Source organism: Aedes albopictus, chromosome 1, assembly GCF_035046485.1.
Source record: "Aedes albopictus strain Foshan chromosome 1, AalbF5, whole genome shotgun sequence".
In the NCBI taxonomy this organism is placed as follows: Eukaryota; Metazoa; Arthropoda; class Insecta; order Diptera; family Culicidae; genus Aedes; species Aedes albopictus.
Genome location: NC_085136.1, coordinates 6,013,749 through 6,020,239, shown reverse-complemented (window position 1 = coordinate 6,020,239; position 6,491 = coordinate 6,013,749).

The following is a 6,491-nucleotide window of genomic DNA, read 5'->3' as shown; positions in this document are numbered from 1 at the left end:
TTTTTACTCGCTTCTTGCATTTGAGTTTGACATACACCAAATCCTCCATTTAGGTAATGAGTCCGGACTGCCTAAATAGAATTTTTACCTGAAGGGATTTGAAGATTGCAAAGAAGGGCAAGCGGCCTGGAGATTTGAAGGGGGTCATGCAGGGTTTCAGAGGGCTTTCAAAGGAATTTCGGGAGGGTTGGGGGGTTTCGGAGGCGTTGCATGGGGCTTTCAGGGGGTTTCGAAAGGTCTCAGGTGATACGAGAGAGTTTTAGGGGGATTTCGAAGACATTTGTAAAAGCTTCAGTAGACTTTTGGCGAGTTTCAGAGTTGTTACTCAGGCGTTACACATGTGTTTTAGGGGGTTTCAGAGGGTCTAAGGGGCGCTACAGGGGGTTTTTATGGGAGTTAGGGGGGCTACAGTTTCTGAAAATACATTTTGGATCACTGCTCTTAGGTGAGTTTCAGGGAGATATTAGCAGCGCTTTAAATGGTTTCATAACCGTTTCAGGCCGTTTTAGAAGAGATTCAAGACGTTTCAGATTGTTTACGATTGTACATCCGATGGCCTATACTCAAGGAAGTTCGTAGAGATTCTGAAACAAACATTAAACATACTAAAGTGTTATCGCGACGGAAGATGTCCAATCACCGAATCGAAAAACTACATTTACTTCCCATTTACTATAGAAACATTTATTCTAATAAAACGGTAACATCGAGTACAAAAAACGTGTCTTGAATGATTTCAGGTCAAGGTTATATAAAAGTAAACATAATACATATGAATGACAGAACAATATCAGGTTCGTATTCAGGGAGAGAAATATGGAAAGCAGGGGTTGCCAACTCAATACGCCCGCTCAAACACTGCAATCTGCCACTCCAGTAGATAGACGAAGCTTCCGAAACGCTGGTGCGGGAAGACCCTTCGTTAGTGTGTGATGAGTTGAAAAATATTAAATATCAATATGCCCTTTTCATTTTCATTCCTGAGAAGAGGGTGGATGTGTGATAGTGAATCCACATTATCATATCACCCGGTGTCAGCAGCACTGCAAACCACTGATGAACCAACATCTTCAATTAACAGGCATAACAAAACGATCAAATCAGCCTTGCTTCGCAAACGTCCAACGAAACATCAGTCATCTCTGGGACGCACCCCGTTTGCCAGCAACAGATTCAAGCTGCACAGTTAGCATATCGGCTTGTTGTTCTGAAGACTGAACGTAGTCAACTGCAATACATCCTTTATCAACCAGTTCTCGAACAAAGAAATGTTTAACATCCACATGCTTTAATCTGGCTGAATCCTTGGGGGTAGAAGCAATCCGAAGGGTTGATTGGTTATCTTCGTGCACCAATACAGCTTCCGTTGAAGTGAATCCCAAATCACGTAGAATACGCACCAACCATTGGCAGTGGCACGCAGCAGCAGTCAGAGCAACTAGTTCTGCCTCTGTTGATGATAAGGCCACCGTGGTTTGTTTCTTCGCAGTCCAACTAACCGTTGAACCAAATACCTTGTACACCGCTCCTGTAACCGACCGACGATCTGACGCATCGTTCCCCCAGTCGGCGTCTGAGTAGGCTTCAAGCAACGGTCCATTGCTGTCTCCTTTGTACACCAGCCCGAAGTCGATCGTCCCTTTCACATAGCGCAGAACTCTACGAAGATGGACCCAGTGTTCCTCACTTGGACCAGTCTGGAACTGACTGAAAAAGTTTGCTGCTACTGCTAAGTCCGGTCGAGTAGTCATTGATGCATACATAATACAGCCTACCAGCTCTCGATACGGCTTGTCAGTCCTTTTATCCGGTTCAACCTTGGTCAATTTCAGCTTGTTCTCTAGAGGCGTTGAAATCGGTCGACAATCTTCCATTTGGAAACGTCTGAGGAGTCCTTCCAAATAGCTTCGCTGGCTGATCCGCATAGTTTTCTTGGAATCATCCCGCTCAATCTTCATACCCAGAAAGCATTTCACAGGCCCCACGTCGGTCATTTCGAACTCTCGAGACAAAGCCGCTTTAATCTTCTCAACGAATTTCTCAGATGGTCCAACTACCAGTACATCGTCAACGTAGAGAACGAGAATGACACGCTGGTTGCCAGATCCCAGGGTGTACAAACAGAGATCGTTATCGCTCCTCTTGAAACCAAGCCGCAGCACAAATTGATGAAACCGCTCATTCCACGAACGAGAAGCTTGTTTCAGCCCATAAAGCGATCTGTTCATCCGACAGACTAGTCCTTCGTGTTGCTCAAATCCGTCGGGTTGCACCATTTAGATTTCCTCAGATAGTCTTCCGTTCAGGAAGGCTGTCTTCACGTCCATTTGATGAACAGCCATTCCTTCACGATTAGCCAAAGCCAATACAGTGCGCAGAGTATCCAAACGGGCCACGGGTGAGTAAGTCTCGGTATAATCGAATCCATGCTTCTGGGTGAATCCTCTCGCTACGAGCCTTGCTTTGTAGCGAGCCGGCTGATCGTCTTCAGGTTTCTTTATCTTGAACACCCATTTGCATGTGACTGCTTTTCTTCCTGTGGGCAGCTGTACAAGAGTCCAGGTGTCGTTCTTCGCCAGTGAATCCATTTCTTCTTGCATTGCCTTCTTCCATAACGGCCAATCACTTCGCATCTTCAACTCCGACAACTTCTCAGGCAAATATTCCACATAACTCAGCGCATTGAGTGCATACCTGACGTATTCCACCTCGTAGTCTTTATGCCACCCTGGCGCTTTGCGATCGCGTACTGATCTTCTCTCAGAACGTTCAGCAATCTCGTTTCCACCATCACTTTGCACTGGTTCTTCACGGAAACTTGCGTATTCTTCTTTGTCGGACTCAGAACTGATATCAGCAACAGCTTCATCATCTTCTTCCACTGCGGGCAATCGGATCACTGCAACTTCATTCGCTGGATTCTTCGAGTTCTTCATTTCTTCTTCGGCATGTTCTTCGGATTCCGCCGTTTCTACAAAATCAACGTCACGCGCAATCACAATTTCTTTCTTCTCTGGATGCCACACGCGATAACCATTTGGCGAATAACCGACAAGAATACCTTTCCACGCCTTCGGATCCAACTTCTTACGACGTTCTTTCGGAACATGGACATATGCTACAGAACCGAACACGCGAAGCTTCGAAACGTTCGATTTCCGTCCTTCCCACAGTTCGAAAGGGGTTTTGTTCAACTCGATAGCACTCGACGGACATCTGTTCGAAATGTATGCGGCTACTTGCACTGCCTGTACCCAAAACACTTTACCGATCTTCGAATCTACTAGCATCGAACGCGCTTTACCAACAAGAGTGCGATTCATTCTTTCACTGGTTCCGTTTTGCTCCGGCGTATAAGGGACAGTTTATTCGATTTGAATCCCTTTATTACGGCAGAACCCCACGAATCGCTTGTTGCAATATTCACCTCCATTATCACATTTCAAACGGGAAATCTTCGTTCCAAACTTGGCCGTGACCAAAGCTTCATAGTACTCGAACCACTCGCGAACTTCATCCTTCGTTTTCATTGGAAACACCATTACGAAATGAGACCAATCGTCAATAAACGTTACAAAGAACCGTTCACCATTTCGTCCGGTCGGCGTTATTGGTCCGCAAACATCCGAATGGATAACTTCCAGCACCCGCGACGATTGCCTACCTTCGCACTTGGGGAAAGGCTTCCGCGTTTGCTTTGCGATCACGCAAGGTTCGCACACGATCGATTCTTCACCAACGTTCTTCTTGGGCGTCAGACCATCTACCATGTTCTTATCAATTAACTGTTCGAGATGCTTCATGTTTGCATGGCCAAACCTGCGATGCCAGAGTTCCAGCCGTTTTGAAATCCGACCACAGGCCAACATCGATTCGTTGTCACATTCTGTATAAAGATCCAGCTCATACAGTTTCCCGTGACGTGCACCAGTTGCCACGATTTCGGACCCTTTGTAAACATCCACTTTTCCGTTACCGAATACCACTTTCATGCCCTTCGTTTCTATCTTCAACACCGAAAACAAATTACATCGCAATGAAGGAACATAAAGGACGTTATCAACTGTACATGGAAAACGCACATTGTTCACAACAGACACCAGTTTTATTCTTCCGGAGTGATGCGCCGTGATCCACTCGCCATCCTTGGCGACAGCAATTTTCACTGGGTTCTTCAGTGGCCTTAGCACCTCGAATAGAGCCTTATCATTCACTATATGGTCTGAGTACCCTGAGTCAATTATCCACTGCACTTTTCTTCGCTTCGAAATTTCACAACCATCGCTCTGGACGACGAACGAAACTGCATTTCCATCCGCCAGATTAGCCCTCGGACGCGACTTTTCTTTGGAATGACCCTTCTGCGGCTGGTTCTTCGAACAGTCGGTTAGTTTATGACCTTCTTCCTGGCACCCGAAACACTTGAACTTCTTCTTCTTTGGTCGCTGCTTCTTCGAACCCGCGAAGGCGGCACCGCTCGTTGGCGAAGTAACTGATTCGACGCCCAGCCCCTTCTGCTTAATCTCCTCGTCCAAGAGACGGCACTTGACAAACTCCAAGGACAAATTTTCCTCTGGCATTGTCTCTAGCGCTGTCACATCTGTAGAATAAGCCGGACCAAGAGTCAGGAGCAGATGACAATCTACATCCAGATCCTCCATCGCTGCACCCGTGTTACGGTAATCCCGAACCAGACGGTCAAATTGAAGAAAATGATCCTGAAGCGTGCCTGACTCGTATCTCATCACAAGCATTTTACGCTTTAGGTGCATCCGACTGGCGATGCTCTTACGTTCGAAGACACGGACTAAGGCATCGTAAATCTGTTTCGGTGTCTGCTTCTCCTGCACATATTCCAACATCGAATCGTGAATGCGGGACACCAGGAACGATTTGCACTTCCTATCCTTCTTCAGTCGTTTCTCTCGATTCGCCTTTTTCTGAGCTCGTACTTCAGCAGTATCGCCCGCTGCCTCTTTGAGCTCTTCCAAATCCGCCAGCTCCGAATCCAAACACTCAACAAGCTCGTACTCCTCAAGTGCTATCCTCATTCGGAACTTCCAGGCGGTGAAGTTTGACCCATCGAACAACGGCAACAGAAACTTTCTTTCTTCCTCGCTCATGATTGCACTTTCACCGCGCGCTCCGCGTTTCTGGGCATCACAACCTAAAGTGTTATCGCGACGGAAGATGTCGAATCACCGAATCGAAAAACTACATTTACTTCGCATTTACTATAGAAACATTTATTCTAATAAAACGGTAACATCGAGTACAAAAAACGTGTCTTGAATGATTTCAGGTCAAGGTTATATAAAAGTAAACATAATACATATGAATGACAGAACAATATCAAGTTCGTATTCAGGGAGAGAAATATAGATAGCAGGGGTTGCCAACTCAATACATACCACTTATCAGCACACAGTTGCATGAGGCTGGGTAAGCATGACTTTCATTCAATCATTCAAGCACATAAGTTGTACATGTAGATTCAATTACTTATGCTCAAAAAAGTTTTTAGGAAACCTCAAACAATCCCAAACAGATGTAGCGGATTTGCAGCGAATCTCATTAATAATGAATACTGTAGTTTATTATTGATTAATAATGAAGGATATTCCGATATTCCGACACTAAATTCAAGCTCATTACTTAGCTCTACGGCAACGTTTCTCAAACTATGGGTCGCGATCCACTAATGGGTCAGGGGCTGCTTTTTGGTGGGTCGCGAATGCTTACGCGATATTGTAATGAATGCCTTAATCAACTTCCCAAGTAACAATGAATGCTGAACAGAGAGAATATTAGCTGAACAATAGATGGTTAATGGTGTCAATGGCTGCACATAATGACAGCTGAATATTGGTCTGAAGTATGACTTGTTCAACCGCTTTATTCAGCAATTCATAGAAGGCTGAATATCAAGTTGAATAGAATATTACCCAAGTAACATTTTAAGTTTTGTTCGGCTCTACAAGAGATCTTCATGACCAATTTTATAAAACTTGCAATAAAACTGAATCATACATCAAAACCTCTTGATAACCTCTTTAAGAGTATCTTCCGGCTAAGTGGACCAGTCTCGGAGAGGTTTTGCAAACCGCATTAAGAGTAGCAATAAACCCGCTTTAAAACCTAGTTGAAATATTTCCCATTCTCGATTGTTGTTTTTTTTTCAACAAAAACTATGACAGCTCAAGATACAGAGAAGCTTCTTCGATGGCACGTAAAGTTCAGGAGGATACATCATTCGTAAGTAGAAAGCGATTATTTCAAAGTATTATTTTAGTAATTATTGTGCTGGTACGCTTATGCGCATTCGAATTTACCGTGAATATTGGGGTTGCAGAATCATAAAATTAATGCGCTTCGAAAATAGTGAATGTTATCATCTTAGAATGAAATAAATCAATTTGTGAATTTAGTAAAACTATCCCGAATCACAAGAAAACTCAGCAGAGAGAGTTTATTTATGTGAGCATGTTATG